Source organism: Zosterops lateralis (assembly GCF_965231275.1).
Source record: "Zosterops lateralis genome assembly, chromosome: 2".
Taxonomy (NCBI): Eukaryota; Metazoa; Chordata; class Aves; order Passeriformes; family Zosteropidae; genus Zosterops; species Zosterops lateralis.
Window position 1 is genome coordinate 29082494 of NC_139763.1, and position 27583 is coordinate 29110076.

Sequence of the window (27583 nt, forward strand, 5' to 3'; positions counted from 1 at the left end):
TAAATTTTAAGAAAATCTGGCTCATTGTAACAGTGTAATGGGTTGGCTGTAGAGCAAGCACTAACTGACAGTTTCCTATGGTGTTACTATATGGATTCTTACATAATATTTTTAAAGTTGCAGGCTCTGTCTGCTGTATTTAAATATTTGAATAAAGTCCTATGCACAGGGACTGAAAAAGTGACTTTGCTTACAGTCAGCAGAGCTGTCTGCAGGTAAAATTCTTGTGTTAGCAATAATCCTGGACATGTGGCTGTTATCTCCATGAACTGGATACCAATTGCCTCACAGGTTATAGCCCTCTTCCTGGCAAGGTCCAAGTTTCCAGGAAGCCAAAGGCTATCAGTCAGAAGTTTCATGTAGTTTCTGCATTATCAATGTAATTTTCTACATGATTGATGTAATTTAGAATAGCTGGCATTCACATTAGAAAAGAATAAAAGTTTACTCAGAACCTAACATGCACTGGTAAACAAGGGAGAAAAAAACAATAAAAACATATTCTCTTCATTTTCATCCAGTGTTTGTTTTCTATTATCAACAAACTTCCTAGCAACAAAACTTGATTAGGGAAAGAGAAGATATAAATCAGAGAGTATAGGTACATACATTTGCTGTTGATGTTTTATGTGACATTGTTCTGACATATAAGGAACATTTTCCAGGCAGTAGCAGCTTTACTTAAGGTGAATTTTATGATTTCTGCACTCAGGAGAGCTGTCACATTGCCTAGAGATGTATGAAGGGCTCTCACTGTAGCCTGTACTCCCCTAGCCAGACCCCTCTGATGTCTGTGTCCCAGCTCTGTGCTTCCCCTAGGTGCCAGAACCCCTGCTGAATGATTTGATCCCACAGGATGGGTTGGGAAGACCTGACCCCCCCCAACCTCACATTTCAATCTGTTTCCCAGCTGATAGGCAGCAGGTATTTTCAGGCTTAACTCCCTCAGGATTAGAAAGAGTTTCTTGAAATTTTTATCTCCAAGGGATTTGCCCAGTCTTTTTTCTCTTATAGTTTATTTAGCCCTGTTTAGGTCTCTTCCTACTTTCCTCAGGTCCACAAGCAGATAAAGAGCTGAGTATAAAGACTTGCATTTATGTTCACGCTCCATTTTTAGTTGGGGAAATAATTTCTCAGTGGAAAAACAACCAAACCCGCAACACGGCCGGATGGAGTGAACTTCAAACACCAGGCAGAAATGCCAGCACCAAGACTTGATGGAAACTCCAGGGTCTCTGCCATTCAGCTTTTCTCCAGCTGATAAGAGAAGAGGCTTGGATCTATGGTTAACAGTGGTTTATTACTTCTGTCAGGTGGGAAAGTGAACTAGGGGCTGCTGAGGCTTTCCAGCTCTGGAGAGATAACAATGCTATCCACAGACCTCCTGAGCAAACAGCAAAGACATCTTTGGCAAAGCCATTTTACAGAGCTTGTTAGGAAAAAGCCTTTCATGAACAACTTACAGAATGATATGAGATAAACCAATCTGTTTTATGTGCTTTATTTATTTATCTAGAGATCCAAGGTAAGCATGTGGCCAAATCATGATCTCACATGGCCCAAGTTCAGCATCTCAAAACAAGAACGGGTGAGAATCTGCCAATCGCTGGTGCTGGAGCCTCCTTGCCAAATTCGTCATTAAGTACAGACACAGGATAGATGAAAGCATGTTACAGTGCTGAGGCAGTTGGCTACCACGGCACTGAGACGCGAGAAACAGCTAGTGCAAAGCCAGCCTAAGGAGTCAGTGAGGCTCATTTGCAAGGGAAATGCAAATACAGAGCTGATTGCCTTCCCTTAAATGGGAAAGTGTGTTAAATCTGATAAGCGTGCTCTGAGTGTCTCCTAAGCGTGGGCTTGTCTCAGCATTTAGTTTCTGTTCTACAGCGGGTGAGGGAATGAATGCTGTTCTGAAACCCTGCACAGGTGAGAGACAGCAATTATTTCCCTCTACTTCTTCCAATATCTGCATAAATTAACATGTAGATAGCCTTTGTATCTCCAAAGCACTCCACATATATTAACTAATTAATGCTCGCTGTACCCATCTATAGTAAAGAAAGAATTATCCTCATTTTACTAATATTGAAATTCAAGTGGGAAGATCAGTGCCTAGGAGTGAATCCATCTAAGCAGTTTAGTGGGTGAAGTCGAAGGGACTAAAAATTAATCATATGCTTAAGATCTTTGGTGGACTGGGACCTGGGTCTTGCACGATGCTGAGTACCCTGTAGGATCAGACGTGCCCAAAGCCACAGAGTTACCAGATATGAGAATCTGATGTGAAATTGCTCTCCAGGAGTTCAGATCTCAGGCCAGTGCCTGAACCCATCACATGCTCTCCAAACAAAACTAAAAAAGAGCTCTTTTCTGATATATATGGGCAGAAATCAGAAGACATACTTTGAACAAAAGGATGTTTCCTGAATATAAGTGGTGTATGTTTTCTTCATCACCAAGTTTCCAATAGTGTAATACGTGAGTCTGGCACTTTCCAATATCCCACTTCTCTCCATCATTACTTGCGGTGCCTATGGCAGAAAACATGAACTACCTGCCTGTTACATATAGCTCTTGATAAAAATTATCACATCTCCCCACACTCATAAAAACAGAGTCTGTTCTTCCGGAGTTTTGAAATCAGTTTTCCTGGCTTCACAGCTGCAACATTGCCAGACAACAGATCTGACAGTCCCCTCAGGAAGAAATTAATTGTAAAAAGGATTTAGAAGAGCCAGGCAGACAGTGGGGTTTGATTACATTCGAGTATTAATTCTTAGAGGCGTAAGAAATTTTTTGGGGGCAAGCTGGGGAGACTCTTACCTGAACCTTTAGCAAATCCTATCAGGTTCAAGTTCTGGAGTAGGCCCAGATCAGATGCCCAACAAAATATATCTGAAATGTTTCCTAGGGCTGCTTGAATATGTTTCCCTTACAGATTTGCTGTGATTTACTGGTATTGCACAAGATTACAAGGTCGCTCATAAGCAGCCCTCAAATGCTCATGCTATTTGTTATTTCAATAAGGAGCGGCCTTATTTGGGCACAGTTATTCATCAGGACCTGAATGTGTTGAGTGGAGCATTAGGGTATTTTTTTTTTCTAAAGAAATGGCTCCTTTGTTGACGTGGAAAATTAACGGTGAGCTTCTGAAGGCTGGTTTATTGTGGAGTTCCCAAAATTAGGCTAAACAGCTGGTGACTCATTGTTGGGATACTAATCAAAGCAAGATAAAAGTGTGTGCAAAAGAAGAGACATGGCTTATTTGATGGGGTTATTGACCGATTTTGGATTAATTTATGAAAGAGACAGGTGTTGGTGGGGGAAAGATCGCAGCCATAGAAAGGGTAAGGGCTCAGATCAGCCAGCCCCTCCTGGTTTTGATAAGTTAAAAGGAAGAAAATGTCTGCAAAGACAGAGGGGGAATAAAAGAGAGCAGCAGGGCAGGGCAGTTTGTGCAAGCCTGGTGCTCACAGAAGGCAGCCTTTGTGAGAGTGGCAATAAATCAGCATGTGTGTGAGGGGTGCAAGGGTCAAAGATAAGGAAACCTGGGACTGGGCAAGCCTTGTGTAAAGAGAAGACCTTTTTCCCACTGTGCCTACTCTGTGCCAGCTATGCTGCTGTGACTGCTGGCAAAAGAAGGTTTTAGTGGTAAACAGCCAATCCCATAGAACTGGATATGGTGGCTTCACCTGCCTCTCCTTTTCATGTGCCGCAAAACTGCAAAGCCCAACGATTCTGCATAAAATGGAGCAAAGGCAGGGCAAGCAGTGGAGTGTGGAAAGAGGAAGCCACTGCTGGTTATGAGAGAAGGAAGCAAGACACTGAGGGAAGGTCTGGCCACTGTGGAGACAGACACTTCAGTGCTGCACCAGCCAGGCCACTGACAACCATATGAGCGCTGTAGGAAACACTAAGGTGGAGTGAGTAACTTTTCACCACACCTGATGAAGTTTAGAAGAAAAATTATCAGGAAAGTGTAAATATCCTTCATTCAAAAAAGGCTGCTTAACTTAAATATTTTGTGGGACTATGGAATTTCTCTGCACAATATAGATGCACTCGATAGTCATGGCAAGAAGATGATCTTTGTTATTTAGCACACATTTCCACAGTACAACTATTGATGTGTTCTTCCGCTCTGAACTATGTAGCACTAATTTTTCACATGAATAAACTAGCTTGAATATTGGCATAGAATGTAGAGAAATACACTGAGCATATAGATTTCTTTCTGTCCTTGTAATACTGCATGCATCTCTGGCCTGTATCTCTGGCTTTTCGCACTGGTAGCCCATCTCTAGTATTGATTTGGAACATAGATACATAATACACATATTATGGATTCATTTCCATCTTTGTTGAATCTCTGTTGGTTTGAAAAGTATATAATCGGAGAGGATGAATTTTTCCCATAACAGTGCTTCCTGTGCATACAGAGTCAGGAAATAGTGTAACAAATATCTTCTAGCACAGCAAGTAACTTCCTTTTCACTGACTGCAACTTCTCCTCCTCAGCATCTGATATCTGTCTCAGTGAAATGGCTGTGCGCTGTCATAGCAGGGCCCTTTTACAGTGAGACATCCCATCTGTCTTCCTTTCCCACTGCATTGCAAATGTCCCTTTGCTTTAATACCAATTGCTGAGCCTGCCTTTCGTCTACTGCTGCATGCTTTTAAGTGGGGATGTTGTATAAAGGTCAGGCTGCTGGGGTTTGCTTTTTTTTTTCTGATGGCTTGGAGGTGGCATTTGGTTTTTACATAGTGGTAAGACATAGTTTGTGACAGATGGTGTCTGTAAAGCTTATGAGAGTGTGGCATCACTCAGAACACCAGTGTACACTCATGACAACACAGAGCCCTGGAAAGTGGCACATGCTCAGGTCTTCAGGCCAGGACAGCTACCACTGCTTCTCAGTGAGGATGCCTCCAGCAATGTGAAATATGATGGTCATGGTTGTGCCTTGGAGTGCCACACCAAACTTCAGCTATGTGCTCACAACCTGAGATGGTTGGATCAAAGTAGGTTCAGTGAACCTACAGGTCTTCTCACCTAGCATAGCCAGTTTTTGAGAGCCAGGAACCCAAAATACACAGGCCTTAAGCTCAAAATTGAGATGCCCCATTTTAGCATAAAGGTTCAGTTCTCGAGCTTTTGCAGTCCTGTTGAATTTGGTGTTTGCCAGTGTAAGAGGATGCCAAGTTGTGAAGCACACAGGTAGCTCTAGGTGGCACCCCTCTGCCCACCTTAGCAGACCACTGGAGGGGACCGGGCCTCTTTCTTTCCACCCTGAGAGGAACAGCTAAAACAAATGAGGGAACTTGTGTCCTTGACATGTCAGTTTATGACAGGGTGACCAGATCACATACAGCTGTCTGCGACATGGGCATTTGATGAATCTTACATTTGGTGATTAGTGGACAGACTCCTGCCATCACAAAGCAAATAAATGCATATAAAAGGACTAGTTGCTTTTTATGCCATGTAATTTCTCCTGTATGATCATGTGTGGCACCAGGCATCACAATTACTGAACTGAACTGTTAGTAAGCCATGACACTCATCCTGTGTTAAGAACTTGTTCTCTGTTCTCTTGTTTTTAGCCTACAGAACATTTTCCACATGCCCATTTCATTATCAACCATGCTGTTTGTAATCCACCTCCTTACTTTAATAGGATTTAGTTGTCAAATAGGATTCCCTTTAATTTATAATCAGCATTAGCTCCCTTAACATCTTGCTATTCTTTGTTAGTTTCATCAGAATTGATTAAGGATTGTAGTAGGTTTGGACTATTCCTGAGGACCACTGCATTGTGGGGTCTCCATGTAGAGGTGACTGTTTACATGCAGGTACCATTGCAGCCAGTGGTAGTCTAGGCCTCTCTATAATTCTACTACTAAATGCAAGTGTCTAATACTGTTGGAATCATTTGTATGGATAGAAAATGAGGGGCTGGAAGACATCACACAGGGTTATGCTTCTTTGGAGCAGCAGTGTCGGGGGGTCTCAGGGCTTCTCAGATAGCAAAAACACCCTGTGTATATGCCAGATGTATATGCCAGGGCATCAATTCCTTAGTAGCCAGTGGTCATGCTCTGGGTGTGGTCTCAGCCACATGGGCAGCAGAAAATACTACCTTAGGCAGTGACAAAGTTCTAGGTAGCACGATATCTTTTTCTTTTCATCCAGGCCTTCATCTTCTGTTTGTTTGGGGGTGTTTTTCTACTTTCTTACTGCACTTAGAGGATGCTATCCAAAGCCTTTACTTCTCAATGAGATCAAAAGCATAATCACATCACTTTTTTCTTTTGGAAAAAGTCCACTTATGCAAATAGTTGTCAGCGAGGGGTTTTTGGTCTTCTATGTATGCGTGTTTCTTATTTTTGTATATAAGACTCGCTTTTTGTCCAGGTTACCTCACCTCACCAGTCTAGTCATCATTTCAGCCTAATGTCATCAACACTTCAGTTCCTGCCTATAGCTGCTCTATTGCTGAAGTTTAATAGGAGTTTTTATGAAATTTTTGAGCACAATGGAGATAAAAATAGGCAAAATACAGGATGTTCATCAGGGCTTCTTTGTAGAAGAGCCTGAAGCTGCTACCTCTCTTCGGATCCCCATTGTTTCGTAACCTCACCCCTTGAGGGGAAGATGTATCCTTAGCCAATTGAGGAGAGGCAAAGCATGCTGCTAGAGGAAGTCTCTTACTGTGATTTCTCTGTGGGAAAAATATGTTTCGTTCACCGTGATCCTTTGCTTTCAGGGAGTGGAGTAAGGATAGGATTATAAAATCCACGTGTCTTCAACTCTCTTTTGCTAGAGGGATGACATACAGGAAACCTATCTGCTTTCTATACATGAATGCCAAAAATATCTAGGTCGTAATTAGCTCTTGATTATATCTTTATCCATTCCTTGAGAGTTAAAATTTATCTTACTTTACCTCACCTGCAAAGTTTTTATCTGTGGTAGTTTAAGAAAATTTATTTGGGGGAATTTAGGAAAAGTCCCTTAAATAAAACTGGAGTTGCACTCATTTTGCTTAATTAGTGCATTTTTTTAAACATTGGGGAATAAGAGCAAAATGCAATGAGACTGGTTTAATAGATGGAAAATTATGAGCATTTTATACTCTGTAATAGGACTTCGAGCAGATTCAACTAGCAGGCTTAACAAATCAAACTCTCCCAGCTTTGAACACTGAAAATGCTGTTAAATTATTAAGCTTAGTCTCCACTGGCAAGGACATCCAGTGTCTGAAGCTTTACCAAAACCTCAAGGCAGTTGACAACAGATAGTGTAACAAACAGAACAAAGAGAAATTCGGACTAAAAAAAAAAACCAAAAAAAGATTCTTTAGGTCATCCCTCAAACTGAAAAAAGTTAAAAACAGAAACTATGAAACCTGAGCCAAAATTAAAACTTAAAAAAATTTCTCTTGCAGAAGAAAATTATATCAATTATCACTTCAGGCTGAAGGAAAACATACCAAATCTATTTCAAGCATTTTAATCCCTCATGAAATGAAGTGCGAAGTACAGACAGCATTCAAAATGCAGGGAAGCAAGTAAAGAATGTAGTGCTTGTTTTATACAAAGGCTTAGTAGTTAAATATAAATTGAGCCAGAGGCAGGAGAGAAAGATGGATGGAGTAGAGGTCGGGACATTCATTCGGGACTTGTAATACCAGGGAACCCGTTCTTACCCCAATAACCTTTTAGATATGAAGAGGAGTGGCATTGACAGAAGATCCTTATATTATACACCCTGCTTAGGCACTCTGGGGAGGTAAGTGTGGACTCAGATCCACTTTGGTTATGACAGGAATAAGAACTGGATTTCACATATTCTGGGGATTGCTTTAATCTTTGGACTTTGGGCAAAATGCAGGAACATGAGTGGAAATACTTCTCTGTCCTGGTTTCACACATGCAAACCACATATTTTTTTCAGTGTAATCTATTCTGCTGGTTCAAAAGCCTAGGTATTAACATTTACTAAAATGGTAACTTTATGTATTGAGTTTCCAAAACGGAAAATATTTATGGGTGTAGTACATAGAATTAGTGAAACATTCAGACCATGGTAATGAGGAAACCTTGATGATATCTGTACCAGCTTCTGAGAGTCAGCTAAAAGGAAAAAAGTATGTGTAGGTGGGGAAAGATTATGTCAGTTGAATCCGGGCCTAGTTTTAACATACTGGATTTCTACAAAACCAAGTAAGAATATATTTCATTCACATTGGGGAAAAATATGGTTTACCCAGTTTCTTGCATGAGTAGTAAGAGAATCTACATCATACCACATCATGTCACTGACCCCACCAAGAGATTTCCCCCTCCTGGCACCCTGCATTCCTGCCATGGGGCCTCAGTGGTCTCCGTGAGTTGCCACTGTTCCTCCTGGTCCTTTGAGTTCATGACTGGGAACAACTTGGAGAAGCAACTTAAAACACTGCCACTCTAACTGTCAAGAAGCAGCCCGTGAATCTCAGTCATGTTTCCTTTTCTGCGCTCACAACTAGTCAAGGTCAAGATGTCCTAAGTGTTTACAGGAGATCACTGATGAATGGAGAGCTGCTCAGACATGCTGAATTGCAGATAGCTGCTTTAACTGACTTAATTAGAATATGCTCAGTATAAATGCTGTATGAAGATGAATTCTGCTCCTGCTAGAAGCTAAGTGGTCTTTATCTAGAGGCTAAATAGGTTGAGAAGAAAATTGAGATATGGACAAACTTCAAATAAATCATAAAAGGAAGGTGAATAAATGAAGAACTGAGTGCAAGATTGAAATACACATGGTGATTTGACCATATAAATATATACTGTGCACTCCTATAGAAGTGTCAATTTTCCAGGTCAAATGAAAAGAGTTATGAGAGAGTTTGACCCAGTTATTGCTGAGACCCTCTGAGGCAATTCAATATTGGATTACTGCTAGTAAAGGGCATGCAGAACAAAATACAATCTTTGCTAATTGCAGTGAGCCTGCAAGAGCAATTTTTTTAGCATAATAAAGAAAGCCAAGTGTTATTCAGGACTTCTGGACTCTACTCAAGATCTGTCACTAACAGCAGATGCCAGTAATAAATACAGGCACATTTCCAGAAATGCAATAAATATGGAGTTATGCTCTGTTTTTCCCATCAGATCTATTTTAAAATAAGATATATACTGCAAACAAAAGGAAATAGAGTATTTTAGTATTCTTCAAAGATACACCTGGAATTTATTAATCAGTTTTAAATGTCTTATTGTTCTTTCTTTTCCTCCTGATCCCTCTAATAACACAATCCTTGGTGATGAACCTGCCACTCCCCACCCCCTAAATGAGCAGAGTGATGAGAAGAGTATGGGGGACTGGTCTATCATGCTGCCTTTCACTTATTTCTGGAATTCCGAAAGATGGCTCCTTCATTAGACCAGCAAAGTACAATTTCATTGCATCCTTAAATTTTTATGGAGACCAGTTCTGCCTTTTATGTTTTATCACTTCCAGGGAAACTGCCTTATTTCAGCTCTTCCTTCCTTTCAGAAAGGGACCGTGCCCTGTAGCAAACTATTACATGGAAAAATCCTGTTTTGAATGCTTCTTTTGAATAATTTTATGACAAATTATTCCTGTCTACTGTACCAAGGACAGAAATGCTGGAGAGACACTTGATAGCATTCATCTTGCCTAACCTGAGGCATCTGCCAGGTAGATGTCTCCACTTGAGCTAGACCAGGGTTCCCTTCCTAGACTAATGGATAGAAGCATACATTTCTAGTTCATGAGTCATCTGATCTGGTTTGCATGATTACCTCAGGACAAGATGAATCACAAGGGAGAAGGGCTCATTTCTTTCTGCTGATAAGAAAAAATAGCTCAGATAGAGACATCTCTTTTGTAGATGCCTACATTTAGGTGAGAGGAATTGCAGCCTCTGAAAGATCAAGAATTAGTGCCTGGTGTAAATTGCATAAAATCTCAAGGACTACTCACTTTTCTGAGACCATTTAGATAGTTTGAATGTTGTTGCTGGAGTTCTGTCAAAGATTTTCTGTTAGGGCAAGGCTTTGTCTTGTGCATATTACTCCTAACAGGACAAAAGCTAGCCTATGAAAAAAACTTTCAGGAAAAAAATGGTTATATCCTTAGTGCTGAGGTTAATCTATTGTTCTGTGATTTGAAAGGAAATCTCAGAACTTAAATGCTATAATGAAAATCTACAAGAATATTATGCCAATAGAAACCACAAAAAATTAATTTCTGTAGCCTTATTCCCAAAAGTCTAGGTATACATCTCAAATCATTAGTGCAGAAGAAAGCATCATAATTTTTCGTTGCTCAGCCTTAAAGATTATCATTCTGATGTAATTTTATTCCTGGGTTCTGCAAATTGCTGCTATTACTTTAAAAATCAAGTTAACTAGAAGACCTTGTAGCTTTTGTGAACAATGCAGGATTAATCTAACTCCAGGTAATTTTCTGGTGTTCTATCACTTGTTACTGGGGAGGGGGGACTGACCCTCACCTGGCTACAGCCTCCTTTCAGGTGGTTGTAGAAAGTGATAAGGTCACCCCTGAACCTCCTTTTCTCCAGGTTAAACACCCTCATCTCCTTCAGTTGCTCCTCAGGATTTGTGCTCCAGAACCTTTATCAGCTCTATTGTTCTTCTCTGGACTCGCTCACAGGAGTCCAGCACCTTAATATCTTGTAGTGAAGGGCCCAAAATTGAATGCAGGATTTGAGGTGTGACCTCAGCAGTGCTGAGTACAGGGCGACAATCACTGCCCTGGTCCAGCTGCCACACTATTGCTGATACAGGCCAGGATGCCATTTGCCTTCTTGTCCAGCAGCTGTGGACCAGCACCCCCAGGTCTTTTTCTTCCAGGCAGCTTTCCAGCCACTCTTCCCTGAGCCTGTAGCACTGCCTGGACTGTTGTGACCTAAGTGCAGGACTTGGCACTTGGCCTTGTTAACCCTCATACAACTGGCCCTGGCCCATTGATCCAGCTTGTCCAGATCCCTCTGCAGAGCCTTCCTGCCCTCCAGCAGATCAACACTCCCACCCACCTTGGTGTCATCTGTGAACTTACTGAGCAAGCACTTGTTCTCCTCATCCAGGTCATCAAATTACTGAGCAGAACTGGCCCCAGTTTCGAGCTCCAGAAAATACCAGTGGCATCTGAGCCAGCTGAATTTGACTCCATCTACCACCCACTCTCTGGGCCCAGCCATCCAACCAGTTTTTTACCCAAAGAACAGAGCACCTGTCCAAAACATGAGCAGCCAGTTTCTCCAGGAGAATTCTGTGGGAGACGGTGTCAAAAGCTTTACTAAACTTCAGGCAAACATCCACAGCCTTTCCCTCATACGCTAAATGGGTCACCTTGTCATAGAAGGAGATCAGGTTGGTCCAGCAGGACCTGCCTTTGACAAACCCATGTTTGTGCTGGCTGGGCCTGATCCCCTGGCTGTCCTCTACGTGCTGCATGACAGCACTCAAGATGATCTGTTCCGTGACCTTCCCCAGCACTGAGGTCAGGCTGACAGCCTCTAGTTACTCAGATCCTCCTTCCAGCCCTTCTTGGGGATGGTCAACATATTTGCCAAATTCCAAACCCCTGGAAACTCCCTTGTTAGCCAAGACTGCTGATGAATGAGGGAAAGTGTCTTAGTGAGCATTTCCACCAGCTCCCTAAGTATCCATGTGAGGACCCCAACTGGTCCCAAATGCTTGTGTGTGTAAGTGGTATATCAGGTCTCTGGCCTTTCACCTTGGGTTATGTGAGTTCTGCTCTCTGTCCCTGTCTTCCAGCTCTGGGGGCTGGATGCCAGAAGAACAAATGGGTTTGCTATTAAAGACTGAAGCAAAGAAGGCATTTTGGGCATCTCAGCCTTTTCCTTATCCTTTGTCACTGTGTTTCTCTCTCCATTCAGTTGAGTGCGGAGATTCTCTTTAGCCCTCCTTGTGTTGCTGATGTATTTATAGACACATTTTTTATTGTCCTTTATGGCAGTAGCCAGATTAAATTCTAGTTAGGCTTTCGCCCTTCTGACTTTTTTCCCTGCATAACTTCATGACATTTTTGCAGTCCTCCTGAGTTGTCTGCTGCTTCTTCCAAAGGCTGTAAACACTCCTCTCCCTTTTTCCGGAGTTCCAGCCAAACCTCTCTGTTCAATCAGGCCAGTTTTCTTCCCTGCCAGCTTGTCTTTAGCATATGGGGATGGGCTCTCTGGTGCCTTAAGATTTCTTACTTGAAGAATGTCCAGCCTTCCTGGACTTCTTAGCCCCCCAGAACTGCCTCACAAGGGACTCCTTCAGTCATCTCCTAAAGAGGCCAAAGTCAGCCACTCCAGAAGTCCAAGGCAGCAGTTCTGCTGGGCCCCTCCTTACTTCTCCAAGAAGGTGAAATTAACTCATTTGTTGTCACCTGAAAACTGACTGAGGGTGACTTCCTTTGCTTTGCCCAAGATGGCCTCCAGCAATCACATCACCCCTAAGTCCTTTTCTGTTCATGAGCAGCAGGTCAAACAGGGCACCTTCCCCAGCTGGGGCCTTCACATGCTATGTCAGGAAGTTATGAACTTCCACACACTACAGGAACCTCTTGAACAGTTTCCTCTCTTCTGTGTTGTATTTCCAGCAGATATCTGGTAAGTTGAAGTCCCCTGCCAGAACAAGGGCCAGCAATCATGAGACAGCTCCCAGCTGCTTATACAGTATTTCATCTTCCTCTTCATCCTGGTTGGGTGGTTTATAACAAACTCCCACCAAGATATCTGACATGTTGGCCTTTTCCCTTATTTTTAACCACCAACACTCAACTCTGTCATCACCATCATTAAACTCCAGACAATCAAATCACTCCCTAACATACAGGGCTACTCCACCACATCTTCTTCCTTGTCTATCCATTCTGAACAGTTAAGCCATCTAGCACTTCAAATGTGTGAGTCATTCACTATGTCTCCTTGAAAGCAACCATGCCATGGTTTTCCTGCTCTTCAATGGCTTCCAGCTCCTCCTGTTTGTTGCCTGTGCTGTGTGCATTGGCATAAATGCACTTCATTTGAGCTATTGATCCTGTTATTTTTGTGGGCAAGAAGCCCTAATCCTTACACGACCATTCTCAGGCATTGCTGTGGTTTCTAACACATCAATATCCAGTCTAAGCTGCCACATAGATCTCCATCCCTTACCTCCGCTGAGATGGCAGACCAAAGACATCTCTAGCACACAGTCCCTCAAACATCAGTGTGCTACCCTAGGCTTATCTCTAGAGGGCCTGTTTTTATCCCTTTATAAGAGCTAAGCCTCTGGGAGATAGTCACTTGTCCAACTGGGATCAGGTACCTGTGATGTTACTCAAGTATTAACTGCGTGTTAGTCACCTGTTAACAGAAAGGTTAAACCAGAACTGCATGACCAATCAGCACTTGGAGAGATAGAGTGTGAGCCAAACAACACAATTTGCAAAGCTCTTCCACTCTTTGAACACATGCATGGAGAGAAACATTGCTCCTCAGTTCCCATGCATCACTGGGGAAGGACTCTGAGAGCACATATCAAACCTGGTGGTCCTGGAAAAGTGCATGCCTCAGGGAAAGAGTCTTAATTCAGCTTACTATCATGTAACAGTTTATTGAAGTAGTCACTCCTCAGATCACAGCATTTACATTTCTGGCTCTCACTAATGTCTGCAACAGGTGCAAAACTGAACTGGGAGCAGGAAACAAAGAGATCTCTAAGAGCATATTGTGAGGAAGTCAGTCCTAGGGAAAACGTTATTGCTAAATATGCAGCTTTAATGTATATTCAAGGATGTCTAAAACTTATCTCTGATTCTGAAAACATATTGGGATTAAAATAACATAGAGCTAAATTAATACTATTGATATGAATAATCATCATAATACAAAAAGGCACAAATACCTCTGTTCTAAATTTATTCATCTGCCTTTGAAAAGATGCATGTGTCCTTATTAAATCAAATGTATTTTGTTTTCTCATCAATTTTGCTTCTCATTTTTGCCCATTTGTTCTCTTTAAGAAAAATTCTGACATTTCAAATCATGTAGTTCACTGCATTGTTATAAATTCTTATAAATTGCCTGTGATATATCCACTGATGATGGATGACATGCAGACATTAGATAAGAAAACTATTTTCATTCTTTGTATAAAGAAGTCACTATACCAAGTATTTTTAACATTGTCTGGTTTTAAACAGATCTTTAGTCAAGGCTTCATTAAAAATACTGTAGTAATTAAAGATCCTACAATGTTGAAAATAACTTAGCAGAACTGTAAAGCTAATATTGAAAAGATGGTAAAATTGAAGTTTCAGTCCCATACATAGCCCTAACTGTTACTCTCAATACCAATGAGCATGTCTCTCAAAAATTCCTCATGATGAGCCCTCCTTGGCTAACCAATTGAACACGTCTTCCAAAGGACAAGTGCCTAGCACAAAATGCCATTTCCTGCAATTCAAATAAAGGGTTCCAGGCTGCTTTGTATCACACAGATATGGCATACTAGCTGAGCATGTGGTTATCTCCATTTCATCATGATGCTTGTTGACAGCACAGCACTTTTCCTGCCTTGGCTACTGCATAGATTCCATGAGTCCCTCTTCCAACATACTTGCATTCGACTCATTACTTTTAAGTATCCTCCTCCCCTTTTCCCCCCCGTCCACTTCCTGTAATATCTTAAACATATACTCTGAGCCTGTGAACTCTGATAATATGCCTTGGTCAGTCATACAAGTTAAATTAAGTATGAATAGAAGGTAAGTGGAAGGTAATAGGATGGAATTAATGTAGTTTTAGAGGATCTCGATTTCCAGACATCAAACCTGTGTTTCAGTCTCTAATACCCTGAAAATAAAACAAATAATAACAAATGTTATGTTACTGCTTAAGACAAATACATTGGGAAGACATATTACTATTAAATCTTTTATCCATTAATTTAATAGATAAAACAATTGAACTGTTTCTCTACTCTGAAAATGCCATACCATGCATCCCATCTGATCCTGATTTATTGGTATTCATCCTTCTCAATATGTGTGGAGTCCTTTTGGCAGGGGCTGGCATTCTCTCATCTGTTGTATCCTGATGCACATCTGCTCAGAAGTGTCACATGTAGGTCAGGCACAGCCAGAGCCACAGACAAATAGTACAAAGGCAGATGGTTACCAACTGCACTATGGGCAAGATGTTGGCTAAACAAGGTAATCACTTGGTCTGCTCTCAAATATATTCCCCATTTCAATAAAGATTTTCCCACCATCTCTTGAAAAATGGTGGCAAACTCCTGACTAAGATTTCTCTGTGGCATGCAGCAACTTATCATTGCCAACAACCTTTGTTATTTGCCTGAGCTTTAGCAGCATTGTATAGTTTAGTTATAAATTGTTCACATATCACTCTTCAGAGAGGTCAAAAAAGGGGGCCATTTTTGGATACAGAAGGACAGAAAGGAATCCTTCCATACTGATCTTTAGTGTAAATGTTAAACCCATCACTCACACCTAATCCAAAATTAATAACATATTCTAGCACTACCACTGCTGGACTTCATCTCTCTGTTACTTCCCATGTTTTATTATCTTGACAGTTTTTTTCTTTATAGCAACATGATGGTTTACCTCAAAATCTTGGATCATGCTTCTCTTTTAAATGCAGAACCAGAGTTCTGGCTAAATATACTAATTTTAAATCAGTCAATAACGTGAATATGAAGGTTGTTTTATATCAATTAGGATGCTGCTTGAGGTTTTGGTATTTTGGGATTGATTTCCAGTGTCTACGTGATATGTTTAACAATACTAATGATGAACTGATAATTATAGCTTGGGCTATTGTGTGATGTCTAAAATGTGATGGGTGTTTATTCTGTAAATCTTGAGAACAATTCTGTATCAACTAGTGATTATTTAGCTTCATGAAAGACTACTACAATTAAATCATCAATTATATATGAAGATTAATTCTAGTTTCATGGTCATTATCTTTTTCTCCAGTCATCTGTATTGAGTGAATAAACTGGTAGAAAAGAAATTTCCCTAGGCCTTTTAACAAGAGCTTCAGTTGTGTTGATATGCAATGAAATGTGCTATTGAAATAATATTTCACATTAATATTTACAGGCTTTTCTGTTCTGTACACATGCATTGATTGGGTTCATCTGCACTGTGCAGACATGCACATTTCTTGTTGGCTAGTGATAATAGTAATTATAATAGCAATGCTAATACTGCTCTTCTGTGTGAGGCATGTTGATATCTCTGGGTGATAAGTGCTATAGAAGAAATAGGTAATGCATTGTTATGTCATATAGGTAACTGTTCTGTGATGTAGTAACATTCTATAGCAAAAATGTTGTCAAAACTGTTGCTGTATGATGCTATTACAACCATGACTATACCTTCAATAATTTTTAAAAATTTGGGCTTAGATACAGTAATACTCTTTTTTTTTTTTTTTACACTTTCTTTTGTATAAATGGACAGAACCTGAAGTATACAGAGAAATCAGGATTATATGAGAAGATACCATCAGGTGATATCATTATTTATGTGTTCATTTATTTTCCTATTATTAGCATGAGTGTGAATGATTGGACTCAAGCCTTACATTTTCAGATTTCAAAGCCATGTGATAACAAGAGGCACAGCTCAGCCAAAATTCCTACTTACTTCACTGCTATTTTGCCTATGTAATATCTGCAGGATCTGTGCCCTGTACCAATTCCAGTTCCTTTGATGTAATAAATATAATCTGCCATTTTTGCATTGCTACTGAGTGCCAGGAGATGTGCTATTTAGTTGTCATGATCAGAACTACATCTGACTGTGTTGCTCAAGAAAAGCTACCCTCCTACTTAATATCAGTACACAGCTACCCCTACATAAAAAACTCTTTTACAAAAATCTCTTATTCAGTGAAGTACCCCAAATTGGTAAACACTAGCTGAAGAGATTCCCATCTGCTTTGTGAGTGCCCCTGTTAGCTGCCAGGATTTGTAAATACAGCAAATGGTATTTTTAATATGTTTCAATCACATTGTGAAATCAGATTTTTTTGTGAAATGGCTGCTTTATAATATGACTGTGACACCTACGATATTGAACTCTCTCAAGAGGAGACAAACTGACAGGACACATACTGAGAAAACTGAAAGGTCTGTGTACAACTCCAGATTTGCTGAAGAACTAAAATGATTGAAAAACTGTTCATTTTCACTTCCTTTTGGCAGCTTATTCAGAATGATGACACACCCAGTATCTAAAGTCAAATGGCTTCTGCTTAACTATCTCACAGACAAAAAGCATTGACGTCATTGAAGTTTTGAAGGATTTTGGTATTTGATTTCAATGGATGAGAAATCAGTCAGTGATTTCTAAGGGGCATAGAGAATCACAAGCTACAGAGGACTGCAAACTACACTTGGGAAGACTGGACTTGCCCGTACATTTATGAGACAGAGCACGGAGAACTCCAGTGACATGCAGGAAACCTTGCAATGTATAAGAGCAAGAAGAAGGCAATACATAACTTAGGAAAAATGCACAAAAGTTGTCCAGTTTCCACATACCTAATGGGAAATATTAATTTTTTTTCACTATGCTTTTGTACAAATGGCTGTATGTTCTGCATTCAGGAGATGCACAAGAACAATTGCATGCCAGGTGCATGTGTGTGCTCTAAGATCCTGACAAACCAGCTGTCCAGACTGGGCCCCTTGTTGGAAGGTGCCACCAAGTTCATTAACTGTTAAGTACTAGGATGTCATCCTGACACATCACCAAGCTGTGGTCAAAGACACTCCTGTCTCCACTCATTTGCATGCAGATTTCCCTTGGGACTCAAAAGGATATTCCAGGAAGAATTGACCCCATTTACAATTTTCTCCAAGGACATTAAGAGAGGAGCTGGCTTTCTATGCCTGGTCTGTGGTCTGAGGATGTGTTAACTGGGGACAGCAGACTGCATTAAACCTGCTGTGGAAAAGTTGGAGTGGAGTAACAGTTCAGTAAATTGTCTGTGCCTCTTCTTCTAGATGCAAGCAAGTAGATTAACAGCTGTGCTTGTGAAGTGCTTTGAAATCTACAGATTAAATTTAGTGCCTAAAGTCATGTGCAGTGCTAAATACTTCTATTGTCTTCTGAAATTAGAAACACCTTTGAAACAATTTCAAACCTTTCTCCCACATAGTCAAATAAAGGAAATTAATCTTGGCCACAATTAACTTTCTATCCTCATTTCTCAACCTGCTCCATCTGCTACTTCATCTGACCTGTTCCTACACTTCACTGATCAAATGCAGTTGCAAGCTTATCCATCATCTTACAGCATAATGAAGTATAAACCTTTTCTGAATCAATCTGCCATGTGAGCCATAATTTGGAGTTCAAAAGATTGCATCCAAGACCATTTTAAGCTTTAATCACAACCATGCTGAATGATGGGCTACTTGCCATTAGCAAATGTGTCTCTCCTTTGCTGCTCAACATTTTCAATGAGTCAAAAAAATTCTATAATTTTAATAAACATTTGGAATTGATCAAAAACTAAAAAACCAAAACCAATCAATGAGAAGAAAAAAACACCCCTCAACAAAACTAAATATTTTTTTCTTAAATGACCTTGTTTAATAGCTTAATGTCTATATTCCTATTTGAGGTGAGTACAAGAGAAAACATGAGAGCAAAATTATCTCAGTGACCTGAAAGCACATGCTGGAAGCAAAGATCCAAAACTAAATATGTTTATATATGGGGTATTGCCTGCAACCTTTAATTTTGTCTCATATCATCTGTTGCTACATAAAGACTGCTTCAAAACAGCCTGCAAAAAAGCAATCCTACACCATTACATTCATAAGACTGAAGTAATCAAGCAGCAATATAGCACTGATACACTAAAGCCAAAACCTGACATCATTGGTTTTCAATACTGTTGTCAGATAATATTAATAGTAACTGAATCCAGCGTCTCGTTCTCAGGAAGGAAAAACAATCTTTCTCTCCTCACATCCACAATATGTAATATTAAATTCAGAATGGCCAAGCTGTAAAATGCCTTATAAAGAGCAAGGAGCAGAGGGAACCTTGAGGAACACAAGGAAAGCTAGAGAACAAACAAAATCAGAATTTCACCAAGTCACAAAGGTGAAGAGCAACAAGGATGGAAGCATTCGACAGCCTCACTCATCACTAAACAAGGTAAATTAAGACTAGATATCTATCACTATTTTAATAACGGATCAGAAATGCAGGCTGCACTTTCAAAGAACAGTGTAAACAACATTTAGATAAGCAGAATCATTCAAATAGGTAACACCCAATGAAACACATATTGGCAAACTTGCAGATCTTGCTGAAGCAATTTGTGTTTCTCTGACAATTATCTTGAAGCCATTATGGGATGCCTTAGAAAAAGGTAAAATGGTAATATGGCATACCTTTTTAGAAGGTGGAGAACAGTCTGAGGAGCTAGAGCTCAAAAAATGTAACTTCAGCACATAGAACAAATTATTGAGCAAACTTATTACGCAAACACCGCTGAAGCACCACAAGATAATACAGTGATTGGAACCTGGCTATCCTGGAGTTATTGAGAAGAATCATGTCAAACCAATCTCCAAAGTAATCTTTGTGTCAGATTTGCCAGCTCCCTATGGCTGCCCTGAGGGCACCACTGTACAGTTCAGACGAATCCACCTGGCCATTCATCGCCCACTTGACGATGAGCTGAAGAGCTCTCCAACCTCCACCACTGCAACAGCAGCTTAGATATCTAGCTCATGGGTGGACATGGACACTAAAGGAAAACATGCTTAGAGTTGGTTTTGGTTTTTGTCAAACATGGATATGTTTCAAATAATGTTCAGTAAGGATTTACCATAGATTTTGTCACATTAAGTGGCTTGTAGAATAGAACTGAAAAACAATTTTTCTGCCATTCATATATGACAGCTAACTGGGAAGGGATGCAAGCACTTTGGAGGATGGAGATACCATTTACTTTGACAAGCTGCAGAAGTGATCCAAGGTCTGCAGGGTGTTCAGTAAAAAGAAATTCAAAAAGCTTCCTTTAGTCATACAATATGAATACAGAAGTGCACAATGAAAAACTAACAGTAAGTCACCATTAGAGTGGAAAACAATTCAGCAATTGCTATGATTCACAAGCTAAAAATGCGTGTGTGATGGTGCTGCAGAAAAGACAACTCCCATTCTTGGATTCACTGGCAGGAATGTCATGTGCAAGACACCAAAAGTATTTAACATTCTCTGATCCATAACGATAAGTTTCCTGCTAGAGTGTTACTCTGTCCAGGGCTGATAACCACACTTGAAAAAAAGACACGACAAGCTGCAGAGAGAGTGGAGAAGAAAAAGAAGTATGATAGGAAAGCTACAAAATATTATTTCTATATAAATTAGAGAATTTTGCAGTGTTTATGGTGGGGAAGACCCAGGGGGGAAGGAGGAGGGGAGGGCAGGAACTCATACAAGCCCTCCAGTTTGTCAGGTTATAATGAGAGGGAGGGAGATCAAACTTCCTGTGTCTGCAAATGGCAGTACACAATATAATTGGCTTGATTTGCATAAGTGAAATATATTTAAATCCTGGAGCCTTTTATGAGAGATTTTTGGGAACAGGATCGACAAAAAGGGATGGTTAATACAGCATCAAAGCAACAGAAGGCGGACCCACAGCTTTTCTGAGGTGAGGTACTAGAAATGGCAAAACTGCCTCAGAAACCACTGCTCACTCCAATATCCTCCTACGACAAGGAAACAGAAAGAAATCCTGAGAGGTTGAGGAAGTGGCTGAGAAGTGGCTGAGAAGATCTTGAATGGGCTGGGCAAAGGGCAGCTGTGGAGTAGCCCTGGTTTGGTGGCCTTCCTCTGCAGGAGACAGGCATTTCCCACAGCCCACTGAAACCCCACCATAGAACTCACTTGAGACTTGGAGGCTTGTGTTTCTGTGGCTGTTGATTGAACATAATATGTAAATGGCATGTTCATTTTTTCTCTGGCTGCGAAGGTAGAGTGATGGTAGTTTTATTATACCACAAGTGTTCTTCAGTAAGGTAGTTAATGAGCTGTCAAGACTCCTGTAATAAACTTCTCTGTCAGAGTTGTAAGTGATAACTCACTGCAAATGAAACTTACTTTTAGTCATTGCTCAGAACTGTATTTTACCAATTTTGAGAAATAAACCTCATCTTTTTCAAGATCTCTCAGTAAAAACAAACAGTGAGACCTTCCCAGAGCAACAGGGTTCTTTTAATATGAATATAATCACTCCTTTTTGCTTATAATGGAAATATAATGTGTGCTGTAGAGTTGTAAAACAGTGGAGGAAATTGGGAAATTCTCCCTCATCAGTAACATTACTCATGCTATTTCTCTTTCCTCATGTGTGCTCTTCCTGAGAAGAAAACTGATGCTGGCCACCACTTACCAAGAGCACACAGAGCTCCAGAAGGGACATGATGGTGCTTTACAGGAGAGCACAGTTGCTTGTCTTGACATTTTCTGAATTAAAAAAATGTCAATTTTTATTTGCCAACACCGGTTCTTTCCTTTCAACATACATTGCTCAGAGCTGTGCTCAAAGGGGCAGGGAGAAAAGATGAAGGTATTTGTTGTAAATAATTTTTCTGAAAGCACATTTCCTTTTGCAAATGATGTGCATACTGTTTACTGTCCATGACTGTTTAAAGTTTTATGGCTTGGATATACTTCAGCTGATTTTCTTCCTAAGATTTCTGCTGCCTTTCCAATTTTCATGACTTATGGCTGGTCAGAGAAATCACGTGCTCGTATTTCTTGTCCACACACTGATCCAGGAAAATCCCCTCTCCTGGTTTCTGACTGTACTCAGATGCTTTCCTAGTATTCCCAAAATGTGTCTGCAAATAAGAAAAGTTCATTTTGAGGGAAGCTGCAAGTGCCTTTGTGAATATTCACACAGGTTTCAAAAGCGATTTTAGATTCTACTTACCTCTTTCAAAACACAGAAAGTTTTCTGCATTAATGTTCATGAATCAGCAGATACAAAAGGATAAAATATTCCAACAAATCTGTGTTACACCTAGCAGTGTGCAAGCAGTGCCCCTCCACCTTTCTCTCTCCCAGCTCCCGTGGTGGCACACTGATGGCTGCACTGCTAACCTGGGCATCTTCCCTCTCAGTTGATGGGGATCCTTATGGTTACCGCCTGCGTTTTCCTTAGCAAAAATGTAGGAATACTTCTGATGACTCTCCCACTTCCTTCTCTCCCGGAGAGTGACTGAGGGACTGCGGTGTTTTGCTTATGACCCCTGGTGGTAAAAGGGAGACTCTACAACTTCCTTATTTGCATCAAAAATGATCGTAAAAAAATTAGGTAGCCTTGTTTCTTATCAAGAATTAGGCTTAGCTGGGCATGATTTCTTATCAAGCACTGAATTTTCCTTAAGTACATCCTTGCATGACAGTGAGTCAGTTGAATGAATTCTGTCACACAAACAGTGTCACTGGCAGAGACATGATGGGGGACATGGGACCTGTACTTGGCCTTTTCTCAAGTGCTTGCTCTCCAGGAGTGTCCTTGCTCCATGATGTTTTATTTTATGGCATCTCCTTCTCTAAAGTAACGTACAAAAAGTTTATACACTTTATTTAACACTGAATACTTTGCTTGTAAAATTAAATTTCTTTCTCACTTCTCAAGCACTTTGCACCAGATAAATTGGGAACCTATTTGCACCCATACAAATCTGTAGACAGGGCAGGATCTGAACAAAGTTTGGTTGACCAATCTGCAGAACCACAGTGAAGTGTGTAAATATAAACTGTGCATTAGCTAAGTATGTATAAATATTAACTACATGTTACTGAGGGGGATGTTATGGAAAATGGAAATCAAATAACCTACAGATATTTGCATAAGAGAAGCAGTGCCGAATACAGGCCAAGGTATCTGAAACCTAATCTTGTCTTCAGACAGCTGGCAGCTCAAAGCAGCTACCAAACCATTTTCCTCCTCTGTACCAGCCCTAGCTGTTGTCCCCATCACCTGCTTATCCCATGGAGGTGGATCCTTGTGTGTCTGTTGTCCAGTGTATTAAATCTCAAGCTTTACTTAGGGAAAAAAAAAGAACAGCCTTTCTCCTGCTCAAGCTACCACCTCTTTGAGGGGCAGTTATCCAAAACTTCACAGCAATGAAATTGCTCACTGACTGAGAAGGGCACCATCTCCCTTCCAGCCCTTAAATTACATGGGAAAACTCAGGGCAGGTTTTTTTTTTTTTTTTTTGTTAGAATCAAAAAAATATCTCTTAAACCACAAGCAAAAATTAGCTGCCATTTCTCAGACACTCAGCAGTGCAGCAAAATCCTTTCTCTGCAAAGTTTGACATGGAAGGATAAGAACTAATGACACAGAAGGGAAGGGATGAACTGCAGGAGTGAGCATTTCCCCTGCAGAGACCTGCAAAGAAATTGGGTCACTGCAGTGAGCCTGACAGCAGGGCTTCACCCTGCCAAAGCATGTCAGCCTACTTTTAGCCCTGTGTACGTGTAGATCCCACTAGTCTGTCCTTAGTTTTAAGCCCATTGACTTCACTGAGACTTTTCCTTTGCTTAAATCTCCACGTTTCTATGAGCTAGGTTAGCAAAGACCGCTATTTGAAGTCTGTATTAATGAGGCTAGATGTTTTTGAAGTAGCCTTTTCAGAAGTTACTTTACAAATCTGTGTCTTACATTATCTGTATTCTGAGAAAGGCAACATCGCTTTTAGTGAAATGAGGTACAAATGTGTCTGTTCCTGTCACAGCCACGGGAAGAAACACACTTTCTTCTCTGAAAAGTCAGGGAATATGTAACTTATTATAAAGCTAAGCAATTAAGTTGTATTTGGGAAGAGCTTCATAACAGATAGCAGACAAAGTCCTCCCAGCAAATGGATGTAAAGGCTCCATCATGTCTCAGACATTTTATTGAAGACACTCCAACTCAGAAGTCACTTTGGCGACATGTTGAAACATCCATGCCTCAGCTTCAGCACATTTTCACCAGGTGCTGTGGACTCAGAGAAGGAGAGTTGCAGCCCAGACTTATGCTAGACCACTATGTCCCATCTCATCTCTCACTTGGAAATGCTGGTCTCTGGCCATCCAGGGATCACAAAGAGAGGTGATGGGAATGAGATGTTTACCAGGCTCTTCAGTTACATGCATGAAGTTATGGATCATGGATCCAGACTGACAATTCTTCAGTGGTTACAGAGGAGTAGACATCCCAGAGAGCTCAGAAATGAACTCTGTTAAATGTGGCATGGTGGGGAGTGGTGGTGGAGGATTTGACAACTTGCCCAAGTGCACATAGGCTGTCTGGGTGACAGCCAGGGATGAATGCTTGGCTCCACTGCCCTTGTCCTTGCTCACTCAGAGAGGTGTGAAACAAGCAGCTGTGATCTGACAGCTCTTTTCAGAAGTGTCTGTGAGAAAGGAGATGAAAAAAGCCATCAGAAAAGCAGAGATGCCAAGCCAAATGCCCATCTTTCCCCTGGCCAGAACTTTCAAAGCCAAGATATTCATTGTAGAGGAAGTTTACTCTGTTTGTGTTAGACCTCTGAAATATTCTACAGCATAATTACCCGACTAGAGCTTGGTGCCAGGAAATTCATAAAATTTGTTTGTTTTAAGTACCTGTAATGAGACCAAAGATAGGTCCTACCTCCTTCTGAGCACACACCACAGCATCCTACAAGGAGCAGGAGCAGAATTGGTCACCTAAGCTTCACAGTTACATTGCACAGCAGCCTGAGTGTGTTGTAACACCAACAGGAGCCCTATATGATGTCTCCTGCGCAACCATGGCCATATGGTTTTGAAGAAGAGTTTCAAAAGCTCCACCCATGGATGAACAATACAGAGAAATAAAAGTGCAGGAAATCCTTTGGTATTGCTGAATTCAGATTTGACACCTGAAAAGACTTTTTAGGTGTGAGAAAGGGAGGAGTGGAAAAATAGCTCATTTTCCATTATGTGCAATACGGGAGATATGGGAAAATTCCCAAACTAGAAGACCATCAGCAGGTGTTAGGTATTCACCAGACAGCAAGAGGAATGGAGCCAATTTTAGCAAGGAACAGCTGACACTCCTGTGCCAGGCTGAAGGCCATGAGCTGAGACAGAGACAGGCAGCAAGCTAAATTAGAAAACAAACTAAGCGGCCAATATATGTACACAGGCCACACCACAGCCCTCACAAGCTTAACATCATCTCAGCATAGGAAGTACAAAAAGGGCACGAGGGCAACAAGGGTGAAAAGACAAGGGCAAAGAAGAGAAGGGGGAGAGAAGCGTGCCTCTCCCAGCAGAAACCAACTTTCCTCTTCTGTGTGTGCTTTCGCTATCTCAATGTACAAAGCTTGCAGCCAGTCGATTAGATCGCTCTCTCTCCCCCCTGCCATTTGTGTGTCACTTCTCTGCTTATCTCGGATCTTCCCCAGGGCAGGGAGTATATCTTCATGTGCACAGCCTAGCTGCACTGCAATGCAGAGGTTAAGAAAAATACAAAAGCACTCACAGAGAGAAAACACCATAAAGAGATTTTTTTTGGTGAACTATGGGGGAAAAAATGATAGTGTCTGAACTTGTTACATTTAACTGCATAAACATATTGAAAATCTGCTGCCCTCTGTGCCTTTATTATTCCCATGCACCTATCCCACTAACCTCACTTACCCTGCACAGCTAAGTATGGTGCCCTTTTACTGGAAATAAGCCCTGTCCCTGTCAGTGTTGAGAAGATCACTGTAATGCTTGCTGTAGGGGAAAAAGAGAGGAAAATCAGTGCCTGATGTGCTAGCAGACAGTAAAACTCAAGGGTCATAGGAAGCCACAAATCCGCCAGAGATGATTAATTCAGTAGAGAAGGTAGAAGTCTGAAGTTTTCCTGTATTCTTTATACTGTCAAAATTCTATTTACTTGATACAAGGGACAACAATGGATTAGGAGTGATGTCTGAAAGGAGAGGTCTCGGGGCACAGGAGACACTGGGATGCTGAGCTGTCGCAGGGCAGCTTGCCAGCAATCAGGACCTATTTGAGTATGGGTGACACACACCTCCCTGATATGTCAAAACTCTGTCCCATCTGTGACATAACATGTTCAGTGATGCAAGGTGTGGGCAGCCTTTGCCTGATTGGACAGGAGCCATCTGTGGTGCTGCCTCCTCACCGCCAAATTCATGGCTTTACCTCTGTCTTTGGAACAGCCAAGATCTGTGAGACCTGACTGTGTGAGCAAGAGTGGATAGTTACTGTAAATGTAAGAAAAGCTTCAATAAGCTAATCTTAAGAATCACACAGTCCATGGGTTTTTGCAGCAGCAGCAGCAGCAATGGCAGCAGCATTTGTTAAGAAGGAAGAACCTAAACATTTGGACCAAAATAATTTCTCAGCTGCTTTTTTCCTTTCTAAGAATAGATTAGCCTCCATCACACTGTACACACCACTGATGCTCCCTCATCTTCCAAACCTCTCTTCCCTCTATTTCACAGCTTAAAAAATACATGTATCCCCCTTTTACTATCAAGACCCTATGTAGCTCTGTCCCTGTGTCCCTGATCTTTTGATCTTCTCTTCTTATCACTTTATCGTGATAATGCCCTTGGCATCCTTTCACTCTCCATTTCCCCCTATCATTCTGCTGCCCTCCCTTTTGCAGCTCTCCATGCATGAAATGACCTCTAGAGAAAGGTTCTTACATTCTCATCATTTCCTGTCAAAAAGCTCACATCTATCATGGATCTGACAAATAGTGCAGTAATATGGTAACAATAATATGCTAGATCTTCAAGATAACCATGATGGATGTATCTATGTATTTATTTATATGTATATATATATATTCCTGTATATGAATGCAAGAAACCTGTCAAGAGCTTGTAACCAAATAGACACAGGATGTTCTTCTTCCTCATTCTCTTTCCTTTACCTCAGGTTTTGCATTGTTTCTTCATTTTCTCAATGAACTCTTTTAAACGGAGACTCTATTTCCATAATTTGAGAGCACTTTAAATGGAACGAATAAGAGACAAAGAAAGCAAACAGAAGAATTTCAAGATTTACAATTTTTGCAATTTGCAGCCCTCCAATTTTTAGGCTCATAAGCTTTTTTTATACTCCTCCTTTTCAAAAATTCCTAGTGTGGTCATGTCCAGGCATGCTGGGGTGGTCCTTTCACATCCTAACTTCTGAGTTCCATCTAGGCACTGTCTAGATGACTGCCCATAGACTGACCTAATCTGTTTAGGGAAAACACTGATAAGATGCACAGACATATGGATGAACAGTGCTGAAACTCATGGCCTGGCCCTGTTTAATTTACCTGTGCAAACATGCTCATATTACATCTGTTTCCTAGCAAATGCTTTTTCTTGTCCTTGCTTTTGCTGGACAAGCTCCCACAGCATTTAGCTGCACAAAGAAACTGAGAGCTTCCCAGCAGAACCTGCAGAAAGTGCTGCATTGAGAAACAGACTTGTGTAACATGGAATTCAG

General features: G+C 40.9%; 1 protein-coding gene across 1 annotated transcript in view; it reads left to right on the forward strand.

The window, feature by feature from the left end:
- Positions 1 to 1893: 1893 nt before the first annotated feature.
- The window catches only part of FHL2 (four and a half LIM domains 2), a 105271-nt gene continuing 79581 nt past the window's right edge, over positions 1894 to 27583 (forward strand). The window contains exon 1 of the mRNA XM_083855510.1: positions 1894 to 1926. The gene's annotated coding sequence lies outside the window, so the exon portion shown is untranslated. The remainder of the gene's footprint in view (positions 1927 to 27583) is intronic.